Source organism: Manacus vitellinus, unplaced genomic scaffold (genome assembly GCF_001715985.3).
Source record: "Manacus vitellinus isolate BGI_N305 unplaced genomic scaffold, ASM171598v3 scaffold_38_pilon, whole genome shotgun sequence".
NCBI classification, from domain to species: Eukaryota; Metazoa; Chordata; class Aves; order Passeriformes; family Pipridae; genus Manacus; species Manacus vitellinus.
The window spans coordinates 5,024,992-5,037,619 of NW_021940526.1; the positions used below are offsets into that span (position 1 = coordinate 5,024,992).

The window sequence follows — 12,628 nt, forward strand, 5'->3', positions numbered from 1 at the left end:
CCAGTGGTCTCCTTTATTAGGAGCCTTAGGGTTTTTCTTTTGATTTGGCAGGGTGATTATAATGAGAGCTCCTTAGTGCTACTCCACCAGGGTATCTGCCCACTTGCTCTCAAGCCTCTGCTGTATAGCTTGTGATTAATGTAAAACAGTCAGATGCCCTTCAGATCAGTCGAATTTGGGGATTCTATTACAAACATGAAAAGCGTGCTGACCGCACAAAGCCCTTGGTGGTACCAATTAAAGACAGCGTCATTCACTTGGCACTTCTCATGCCGCTGCTTTTTTTTGCTTGTTTTTTTCCTTATCCTTTTCACAGCAAACCTTCCCTGGCAGTGGTGGCCCCTCTGCCACCACGCACCTGTGCCACGCTCCGGCCCCAAGGCACGGCTTCCTCGGCTAGTGGGGAGACACCTTGCTTCCCCCTCTCTCTGCCCAATTTCTGTGCCCCTCAGCTAGTCCTCCATCTGGCCAGACGTGAGCGATGGGATTTGAGTACAATATCTCCTCATGTCATCATGCAGGGATGGGAAGTGCTGCCTGGACTGCCCCCAGCAGAAAGCCCCGTGGTGTCCCTTCCCCGCTGGTGCAGAGGCTCCGGGCTGCCACCACAGATCATTTGACAAATTTCACGGTAAGACCCCAGCTTATCAGCATTATCTTTTTATTCCAGTCAGTATTCCAAGTATTCCTTGAATGTCACAAGTGAAGAGCTGGATTATACACAAAGTGTCCAGTGTTAAATCCTATTTACATGCAAAAGTTGTGCCAGCTTACCCTGAGGTTAAATCAGTGCAAACCCCTTCTGTGAGGACTCTTCTAAACTAATGAGAATGACCTCCTATAATTTCTTTAATTAAAGAACAACAACCACCTAAATCAAGATAAAACATGCTTCATATTAAATAAGGTTGGCCAAGCAAATGGGTTTGCCTTGCTTGAAGTGCTGACTCCACTTTTTGCACAGACTGAATTATCCAAGTGCTTTGGACAGAGCAAATCTCAGCTCTGGTTTCTGGCTTTCTGCAGCAGGGAGGGAGGGGGTGTCACACCTGCCCCCACCAAAGGCAACAGAGGATTTGCCCCTGCCTGTGAGGTGGCCAAGGTCTCTGTCCAACACACACGTTTTGTGTTAAATCCCTTGCACCACATTTGATATTCCACAAATCTTTCCCAAGTGTCTGGTTGAAAATGTTATTTTTTCATTAAAGTTACTCCCCCGTCCAGGGCTCCATGTTTGTCAGGAAGGAATAAAACTGTACCATATAAAAACAGAAAGAAAAATCCTTTATTTCTGAAATTTTATCTTTCAGAGTCAGGTTTGTTTGGTTTTGTTTTGGTTTTTTTTTTGCATAAGGCTCTTCATAAATCTAAGGTCTTGTAACTTTGATCTATTCACCCTCTGCCTACAACATAGACTCCAATTGCACCTCTTACTTAATGGATTATTAGGAATTGAGGAATCCTCATGTAAAAAGAACCCAAACAATACTGGTTTCTTATTTCTCTGATCATTTCTTAAAAAAAAAAAGACTCTTAAAAGCTATTAAGATGACATTTTCAGTTGTGAAGGCAATAGCTTTTGCTGTTTTCACTATTTCACTCCTTCCTTTCACTGCTGATTCAGGGAACTGCTGAGCACAGAATTGGTGTTGTTTCCATTCCAACAGCAACAATCTCATCTCAGATCTTGTGAGCGTTGTTTATCTCAAGGTATCCCTTCTAATCCAGCCGTTTTCTAACTCTGTCCCAAGAGCTGGTTATTCAATGACTTTTCACAGACCTAAACCCTTCACTTGCTCAAATCACCTGCTCACATAGGGATTGTGCTGCTCTTCCCATCAGTGCTCTGACCCTCCTGGAAGGGGCAAAGCCAACCAGAACAGTTGCCCTGTGAGGCTTTGGGACATCAGTGGTGTTCACCGTGTCCATATCTTGCTGCAACTGGAACCTTATGAACAAAATCACCACAATTAACTCCAGCAGAAAATGTGCTGGAACCACTGGAATGTGATTTCTTTGCAATCAATATTATGGAGCTCCCACCGATCTTTTAATAATGTTTTATTCGTGGATGAAAAGATGCTGGTGTCCCAATGCATTCTATCCATCCATTCATGTTAAGACCTGTAAATGAACCCCAAAATAATGGTACTGTTTGGTTGCCTGCTACGTGTACACACTGGGTTTACTTGTATGTAAATTAAACTGCATTTAATCCTGTTAAGCATTAAAACGTAAGCAAACAAACTGACTAACAAAATACAGTGGGGTGGCAGAAAAAGAAAATAAGCTCAGAAAATAATTGGTTCTAAGGAAGTTAATGAAAGTTTGTAGCATGCTTTTTATATGAATAGAGTTCAGAAGAGATTATTTTTTTGAAGTGTTACTCACAAATCTCCCGTATCCACAATAGATCTTTTGTTAACTGTACCTGCACATTTATTGTGTACGACAGTCTAATAAAATGAAGTCGTTTTAATAAACATTGTATCAGAATATCCTATCTGCTGTGTGGCACTGCGAATTTCCACTACTGAAGGAAACATTTAACATTCTCACCATTTTAATACTTTTAATAAATATTTGCAATTCCTCTGATAATGCATAATGGCAGAAAAATGCATTGCCTCCAAAATTTATGTGGCTGCTGGCAGGTGGCCATTTTCCAATTTTCTGTCTCGCTAATATACATTTATTATGTATTTCCGAGGGCTTTTTTTCCCAGCTTTTGGCTTGCCATAAAATTACTATTTCTTTTACAAGAGGAAGCGCTCGTGACAAAGAAATTTCAATCGAACCTAAACCTGACAAATGGACATCTGCTGGCCAAACTGGAGAAGAAAAACATTTGCCCATCGTAGCTCTCAGTTTGATCCCTTCCCATCAGCTGAAGCCACAATATGTTTGGATCAGAGACTCATATTCTGAACTGATAACAAGAATCAGTTCTCACTTAGTAATATTTTCTGAAGTGTGACACTGCATTGCATCATGTTATGCATGACATGACACGAAATAACAGAACATTACATGATGGGTTATGACATAGGGAAGTAAGATGCAAGTTAATATTATGCATTACATTTTATTTTTTTTTCTAAATTGTTGGATCAGAGCGCATGATGAGCTGTGAGTGGTCTCTTCTATGCTGGCTTTATACAACAGCCATCGATAGAGTACCTGAGCACCACCAGCAGATAATTAAGCCTCTATTGATAGCTGAAATCCTTGAATCTCTCAATGAGCACATATCGTTCTCTGTATTTAAGTAGCAGCATTCATTTGAAGAGCAAGGGAGCAGTGACTAAGTATGAAGCCTAAACAGGCAGTAAGAAGTGGTAACACTACAAAGATGATACATTCTTATCCTCGAAATGGAAGGAAGCTGATTTTGTGAAACTCTTTATGGCATTCACAACAAAGCAGAGGATATCCTGTGTCACAGAGCATGTGCTTCTTGAAGATCCTTTCTGGTAGCAAATGATGCTCAGAGAGTGTGATTTGTTATCAGGGAGCTATTTACGATGGCCAAGATAGAAGGGCACTGAATAAATATCTATAGCTCTCAGAAACTGAGACATGATGGTGCAATAGATGGAAAGAAATATCTCAAATAAGCAGAGGAACAGAACCTCCCTACCAAAGGTGACTGCAAATGCAATAGCTTTTTCTCTTGTTTTATTTTTTCAAAGCTGTGAAGCAACAGGATAATCCACATTAATAATATACTGTATGTTATGTTTTACAATAATATGCTTTGATTAAACTAATTCCTGGAATGATAAATGCAAAGGAGACAGACTGTCCTGTGTCTGTGCTCACAACAACAGGAGAGGTAGATTTGCCTCATCAGATATTGTTAAATATTCTCAAAAAAAAAAGAACTTCTTGGCCATAAAGAAGGAAGTAGCAAAAATATGGTTCACTTTACACCTTCCACACACTTCATAAAATCAGGGAGCATCAGTGCATTGTCAGCACCTCAAAGAAGGCACTGATGAGAGGGTCTTTGACCTAAAAAGGGACAAGACCACAGTTAACTGAGCAACTGAACTGGCTAATGTGCAAAAGATTTAATCTCTAATTTGCTGGGGAATTATGGGCACATTGCTTCATTATCTGCATTTTTGGTTTTCCCTTTACTTGGCCTATCTTGGCCCCAGCTCAGGAAAGAATCACTATTTGCAAAAGGTGCTTACTGGACCTAGTGGGAATGTTTCAGTGTTTTCCTGAACCAGTCCTGGAGATCCTGCAGAACTGGATATGGAGAAGGCAAAGGCACATTTTTCACTGATGATCATGCCAGGACTAAAATTGTAGTTTGGAAGTGATCAGGTAGAAATTTTTTTTTGAAAATTAACATGTCTAATTCTTTTTCAAGAAAAGCACCCATTTATCTATTTTGAAACTAATTCAACTGAATTGGGTGCAAATTTGCAAATTCTCACCAGAATTTCTCAGAAATTATGGCAACCTTCAATATCTGCCAAAAAATATAATAAATTTTATTAAATAGTATTATATAATTATTTAAGATATAAATTTATACATTTATTTTATAGATAGTAAACAATTGATAAAATATATTAATGAATATTCTATACATATACCTATCAATAGATTGTGAACTATTAATTATTAATTAATTGCTAATTAATAATCAACAATATTAATTACTGTTAATTAATTGTTAATTGATAATCAATAATTTTTTAGCTATTAATAAATATTATGACTATTTTATGCAAATGTGTAGTAATACTTTTAACCAATTATTTACTATCTATAAAATAAAATTATGGACAAATATTTGTACAGATAATTTATTATAGGGTGATCTCTTATAGGGATCATACATTACAGAATATTACATGATACAATCTCCTCTCTGTTTATTACATAAAACAAATAGAAATATATAATTAGTATTAGGGATTCAAGAGAAAAAAAGCCATGATTTTTCTTGGCAAAGGATAATATTCAAATATTGGGGTCAACAGATGAAGGCTCCTTTTAACCCTCCTCCTGCCACTTAGACTCCTGCAAAGTGTAGACTTTCTACATACTATTTCTTTTTTTTTTTTTTTTGTCTAATTGATTTCTTCCTGAATTTACAGCTATGCTACCTCTTTAGAACTGCTTTGCAGACTTGCTCCCATGTAATATTTGGTTGTGATTAATCCATCTCACACTAGAGAACTGCCCGTGCTTTGTTTGCATTTGTTTTATTAAGTGGGAGGACACGTCATTAAGTTTTTGTGTGGCTCATGTTCAATGTGGGTTGATAAGAACCAGATATTTGAAGAAATGGAGATTAAAGATTTCCTGTCCCCTCATGGCCAGCTTTCTCTTAGATGAAATGAAGGATACAAGAGAGTGATACAATCATTTCTCTACCAGTATCTACTGTATCAGTGGGCTGAATCTTAGCATTTTTGATAATGATTGTCTTCCAAGAAGAATTCATGCATAAGTATTTCTTACTCTTGCTGCTGATTTCATCCATGTCAGTGAGTTTGGTTTGCCTGCAAAGGATTTCTCAGAAGTAACTTTTCCTTGCAAAGGGTGGCCATTAAAAAAAGGAAAGAAACCAAATGCAACAAAAACAAGCAAAGAAAACCACCTGACAACAGGGTGGCACTTCTCCATGAATCTTCTTAAGCTCATACATTTTATAAGTATTTAATGTGATACCTTGTAGGAACAGACAGCAGCAGGTGACTGCAATAACTTTAAAGAACAGCTTTTTCCTGTCACTTCTCTTACAGTGTGGCCCAACATGTTCCTAACAGATACCGCTTGCACAGCATCCCCATTTCTCTTAGGAAAATCAGTATAGATTGGTAATAAAGCATGGCAACATACAATTAAAAATTAATAGCAAAATGATTACATTATTCTCTTCTAGCAGCAAAAAAACCCCCTCCAACCTACAACAAAGGCCTTTAAAGCACTTTGGCTGTTTTCCAAAAGAGTTGATTAATACTCCATGCAGAATGACTGCTGTGATGCTATTGCCAGGCAGGAATTGCTGACTGTCCGTCGAGGAACCGGGCAGGTGGCAGGGAAGGAAGGCTCTGCTCCACATCCCGGTGCCCTCGGCACAGGAAAAGCTGTTCAAATGGCAGCAGCATGGCAAGGCAGTCCTTTAGATGATTGGAATAATCTGTGACATTCAAAACCGAGACACAGCGCGTCGGGAAGCCTAGAGAGAGTGGAGTTGCTTTCCTCAAGCCCAAAACAAAGGCTTTGCAATGTTACATATATTATTCTGATCACAAAAGTCTCTTGCATTAGGGCTTTCAGTGTGAGATAATTGACCTTGACATTGCTTTCAGCTGAGGGCACATAACTCTTAGTGCAGTGACTTACCTTGAAGAAAACTGTGCAACTGCAAAGAATATTTACTTACTATCTTCTCTTTTTTTTTTCTTTTAATTCTTGAAAACTGTGCTCTGCAAGGACAAGTAGGCAGAAGTGTAGTGAGGGATGGAAGGTATTTTATGTGGATGAACACATGAAGAGGTGATTATGTATTGCTAAAAGTCTAATCCCTGGATAAACTACAGTTTGCTATTAATTCTTTGGACTTGCTTAGCTGCTACTTAACATTTCCACGACTTAACAATTATATTCTTGAGCTAAGAGTAACTTTTCAACAAAATGTGTAGGGATTAGAAACATTGATAATTATATTAATTAATATTAATGGGAGTGACAATATTTGTAGTCATATGACAAACATAAGGAAAGCAGGGCTTTAATTTTATCAATTAATTCTGTTTCTAATTGCTTTCACTATTCAATTGTCAGAACGTGTTCTACTTGCAAGAAGGAATGTGTTAAGCAGGCAAAACACAGACCAAAATTGAGGGGAAAGAGGGCTGTGTATTTGTATATGGTATCATCTGTTATCCAGAAACATACCGAGCCTTCTCTCTGGGCTTTGGATTTTCTCCCCTCCATTTATAATAAATGCCAATCATCTGGAGTAATGGGCTCAGTCTCACTGAGATGGGTTAGTAGGCAGAGAGGCCATGAGGAGCAGGAAATGCCACTGATTGAAGAGCTCTCCAAATTATCAGCTATCCTTCTTCCCACACCTTCCCAGAGGTGCGGGATGAGCACAGGACAGCAAGACAAGCAGACCTTGGAAAAGAGAGCCCAGTGCATATGTCTATACTGACTCCTCAGATTTAATACACTGGATTCCATCAAAGTCGTCTCTAGAGGAAGTCAGAGAGCTGCAGTCCATTGGCCTTAATCCTTCCCTGTGCTCCCGTATCTTTATACTGCTCCACCAGCTCCACACCGCCGTAAAACCAACACAATCCACCCTCCACGCTCCCTGGTGTGAGGGAAATCCCTCACCAGGTCCCTTGCTGAGCACTGCAGCTGCCACAGAGGCTTCCTGGCAGCGGGAGGAAGGCAAACCCCTCCCTGCAGATGTGTCCAGTGTGGTGGGATGATGCTCTTGCTTGGTGTCCCGACAGGCTGGGGACGTGCAAACCCCACTAAGGGTAGAGGTGTGAAAGTCTTCACGTCCTGAAACCAAGATTTCAGCCCAGAAGGAAATCTTAATGTGCTCAAGTTTCCCTCTGCACAAAGCCTCCACCACACAGCAATCCAAGAGGCCAATAAAACAAATAATGACTATCTCCTGGGGCAGCTGCAATAAAAAAATGCTGCCAGCTAAGAATGGTGCCTTTGATGGCTCTGCAGGCGAGATATCAACAATCTCTCCAGCTGCTAATCCCCTCGCGTGGTTTTACACTCGCTGCCCTTACAGCCCGTGCCCAGATGCTCTGTGCAATGTTTTGGGGTCTGCTCTTCTTCTCAGCTCATCCCTCCTCTGGTCCTCCTCAGGATTACACCCCTGTAAGGCAGTGAGTTTCTCACCAAGCACTGCATGTACAGGAGAAGGAAGCTGTCACCCAGCACATGCTGCTCTAGTGGCCTGTGGCTGCTGCCAGCTAACCTGGGAGCAGTTGCTGCCTGCTTTCCTTAGCTCTGTGGATGTTGAGCTCTGGAGTGGGAGAGAAAGTGGTCTGGGGAGTCCTCACCAAAGTACCAATGAATAAAGGGGGACTCACTGATGAGGATGAGGGAATACCCCAAAATCTCTTGCTTTTTGTGGGCTGGAGACTTTGCCCATCCCATTCCCCCTCCTTGAGTTAAGCCAATGCTGATCCCAAGCATATTTGCATCTATGCTTATTTTCAGGATAAAATCAGGGAGCACAATTCCATCTTGTTGTGCCAGCCACATCATTGTCAAAAGGCATTCAGGAGATTCAGATCTTTTGTGCTGCTATAAAGGTTGCTTCTTCCCCATGTCCTCATCAGGGGACAGAGTTCAGAATTAGTCCTTTTGTGTTTATTTCCACTACTCCGGGATGGACCTGGAAGCCTTTGCTTTTCCCCATCAGGAAGCAGAGATTTAATGTATCGAACACACCAGAATTGCTTAATGAGTGCTCAGTGAATATTAATAAAAGTTTGGACGTGACTCAGGCTACAATGGCTGAGAAGTTTGAAAGCTTTGGTTCAAGATTACAGGAGGCTGTGAGAAAATATGGTATCCAGCAGCTAGCATATAGTGCGGATATTTCACTATCCAGGGATCTCTAATTACTAATAATGTACAGGAACAGTATGATATGTCCTTACAATTGCAGAATCCTTTTCAAAGATAATCTTTAATAGTTTATTTGACAACCTGTAAAATTATAGAAAATTATTAGTCTTGGGAATTACAAAAATCCCCGTAGTACAGTCAAACAATAAAATTATAATTACCTGTGGGTAATTGAAATTTAACTGTTTTTTTATTGTATATTACACATCAATAGCAACATAAGTTCAAGAGTGTCCCCCTCCCCTCCCTTTTCTTTTCCCTACAGAAATGGGGAAAATGGACAACCCTGCTGGTAGCTTGTGAGCCCTTGTCACAGAACAGAGCTTGAACAATTTCGATTAAAGCAGTATGTTCGAGACTGTCATTAGACCTGCATTAAATTACATATCTGGAATGTTAAAAATAAAGAGTACTGAAGCTTATTCACAGCTGCCTGTCGTAAAGTATGCAGTCAAGGTTTTTATTATCTTTGAAGTTCTTATTTTTCTCTTTTCTAAAACTTATTGTTTCATCAAACAAATATCTAGCACATTTAAGAACAGTATGAGCACAAGAGCAGAATTGCTCGAGATGGATAAAGCATTAGCGTGTTTCCATTCTGTGCTCAGTAGTATTGTTTAGTACTAACAATGGTAATTTATCAATTATACACGAGGGAACAAAGCCCTTCACCATCTCACAGCTCCAGAACTACCTATTACAAGGCCCAAAGCTTGAGACCCCTCCCAGACCTTGTGAGGCACCATTTAGAGTTAGAATTTGCAGTACCAGGTTTTGCCTTGTCCTCTCTCAGTGACCCCACGGAGGCTGCTCAGTACTCAGCTCCATGGCACATCAAGATTTTCCTAAACCAGGAAAATTATAACCTTTTTTTTTCTATTTTCCTTCTGAACCAGGGCTTTTGATACAGGCACAAAGGTTCACAGCCTGCTCGTCTAGTTGGTGAGACCGTCCAGTCCCTCTTGTGTCATTTGTGGTGGCATTGCAGACTTTGAGAACAATCTGAAGGACAAACCCCAAGCTGTTTGGATGCTGCTCAGCCCCAAATACGGTATGTTTGACAATTAATTGTCTATGGAGCAGCTTTGTTCTACACTGCTGAGATGCACAAAATCTTCTGCAGAAGGATCAGACTGGCTACTTTTATTTGATTCTGTAAAGTGCTTTGTGATCATTATGTGACTATAACTGCACAAGTGAAAATACCTCTGTTTTATTAAGAGTTTCAATTAAAGTGTTTAATACACAGATTTTATCGTGAGAGAGGCATCACAAAGACTGAGTACAACATAATGGCAAGCCAGGTATTGTTATGATTATCATTACTATTATTTATGTATAATCATTGAAGTATTAACTGAAAACTGGGAAATGGAGTTCCTGAGCCCCAAAGAGCTCATAGTAACAGCTTCTTGTGGAGAAGACAACAATAGCAAACCAACTCTGCTTCATGGCACAATTAATGGTGCATGCAGCCCAGGCTGGAAATTCCTGATCCTGCATGAGTTTTCCTGTTTTCAAAGATCAGAGAAGGTAAAAAAATGCAGTTGGATCCCACCTTTTTTATTTTGGTGCCTCTTACTCTTCCCAGCACCTCTTTTTTCTGCCTGTTGGTGAAGGGCATCCCTGCACGTCAGGACTGTGATGTGTCTGTTTACCCAGCGAAGCAGCTGGAAACTTCTCATCAAAGTGGGTTTATTTGGATGCCTTTACAAGGGAGAGATATTTTGCCTCCCTCACTTGTCCTTCCCATTGGCCTCCTAAAAGCTAAAGTGGAGCTTTCGATTTAGATTTAAACCGAGTATAAATCTTTCAAAAGGGGAAACCCCAAGAGGGACTGTATCCTCAGGGCTGTTAATGGGCTGAGCTGCAGCAGAGGAGAGACAGGGCTGGCCCAAAATCATGGTCCTTGTGCCAAATAGCTGTGACCTCATGCAACACACCAAGGAGATGCAGCTGAGAGGTTGGTTTGGCTTTGGCTGTTTCCTAATCTTGACCCCTTGAGCAACACCTGAAATCTAGGGGAAAGTTCTTCTCCATCCTTACCTCGACCCTCATTTCCTGGCAGATTCCAGCTGCTGAGCTCAACCGCCCTAAAAAAAGAAGCCGGAGAGCTGTTGTCCAGTAGGATTTATATAGATGGGATGCTTGGAAGCTAAATCTTCCAACCACTACAGTGCACCATACTGTAAGACAAAGAGCAGGAGATAAATTTTCCTGCCTTTGAAATTTCTGCTCATGTCACTCTCTGGGGCTAATTTTTACCATTTTGTCTCCAGTGAGAAGAGCTATTCCGACGTGAGTGTCTTCTCTGCACTGCAATGCAGGGATGGAGCTAAGGATGAGCAATGGGAACACTGTCAGGATTACAGCCAGGTCAGATTTTTCATTTTGCTAAAAGTCACTTCTTTGACACAGGAATCAGGAAAATACATTGATGCAACATGTTGAAAAGAATGAAAAGGTTGTTATTTGCTCCTACCAATATGATTCAAATAGAGAGACCCAAGCCTTATGGAAAAGGGAGAAAATGTCTTCCAACAAAAACACAAACTTTGACACTGAGTACAATATAATGGGAGGGCCCAAGAGGGGTTTTGGGGAGCTCCTCATGGAAAGGGAGCTTTCCATGGGCTTTTTTTCTCCTGTCTGTAGGGTGAGCACATGCATGTTTATGTAAAGAAGGATGCAAGCTTCCAAATTAAAAAAAAAGGGGTGGTGGTGGCTATTTTTCTTTCTCATGGATGAGGTTAGAAGGTTAATAAAAGAGTTAATCCCAGCCTGCTCTGCAAGAGGGAACAGCTCACATTCGTGAGACTTTAAAAGGCTTGGAGTGTCTGTGTATGGATGTTGTTATTTCCTGTCAGGGCTATCCCAAGAAGAGGGGGGGGCCAGGACCTGTTTTTTTGGAAGAGGAGTTTGTCCATTAACTAAATCAGCTGGAGTGGAAATAAAAAGGTTTGTATAAAATGGTTTTGAGAGTAAACTCCAATTCAGTAAAGCTCTGGGTTTTTGGGGGTTTTTTTGCCTGTGAGAACATAAAATTAAAACTTAGTTCAGAGCAGTGGAGGCCAACCAGAACATCTCAACCAAATGACCCAGAGAATCTGGTTGGCTTTTTTTAAATTAAAATCCATTAACATGAATTTAACTTTTAAATATGTGAATGGTTTGAAAGATAAAAAAAAATAGTCAACTTAGGAAACATTCAGCAAATTACAGCACCAGGCAGTGATTTACAAGGAGATCTGCATGTCCATTTGCTTTGCAGCATTGAGGGAATGCTTATTTCACAGCATAGAAAATTACCTCAGGCCTTGTTGGGCTTTTCTGGAGAAATATATACCACAGTCCGGGTTACTGATATCCCTCCATGCCTTGGTGTCCCCCTGCACAGCTGAGGGTCTGTACTGAGACACACTGTAAATGTTATAGTCGATATCCCTTGGTAGAGAAACTGCACTGCAATTTCTTTTTTCCTACTTTCCTTCCTTTTGCACAAGGCTCCTGCGCCACCAGCTAACCATTTCCTATAAGAAAATGGCATTGTGTTAAAGTTATATAGTGTATCATATTAAATTTTATGACAGTGCTTTGTGTTTTGAAAAGACTTTGGGGGGAAACAGCATCAATCAGGGAACCACATTTGATAGACTTGGAAGGGGCCTCCTGGGTCATTTTGTCCAAGACCTCTATGAAACAGGAAGGCTTCTGCAAAATACCTTTCCCATAAATGTATCTAACCTTTCCTTAAAGACACTGAGTGATTGTGCCATAAATACCTCAAGCAGCTAAACTAGTCTGATTGACCTTACGATCAGTAAGTGTCTCCTAATACTGTACAGAAGGTACAATTTTCCATTCTTTCAGCCGTGGCTAAGCAAGAAAAAAGGGCAAATACACAGTAATGGGCAACAATACAGACTGTGCAAACAGTTTTGCTTTCACTTTACTGCCATCACCTACCATAAATCTGGATGTACCATTGATA

The 12,628-nt window shown here is 40.4% G+C and overlaps 1 long non-coding RNA gene across 1 annotated transcript; it reads left to right on the top strand.

The window, feature by feature from the left end:
- The first annotated feature begins 521 nt into the window (after positions 1 to 521).
- Positions 522 to 10,324, top strand: LOC108640577. The gene is made up of 3 exons (XR_003915986.1): positions 522 to 631; positions 9,534 to 9,688; positions 9,887 to 10,324. It is a non-coding gene; the product is annotated as an uncharacterized LOC108640577 (long non-coding RNA).
- Positions 10,325 to 12,628: the final 2,304 nt, after the last annotated feature.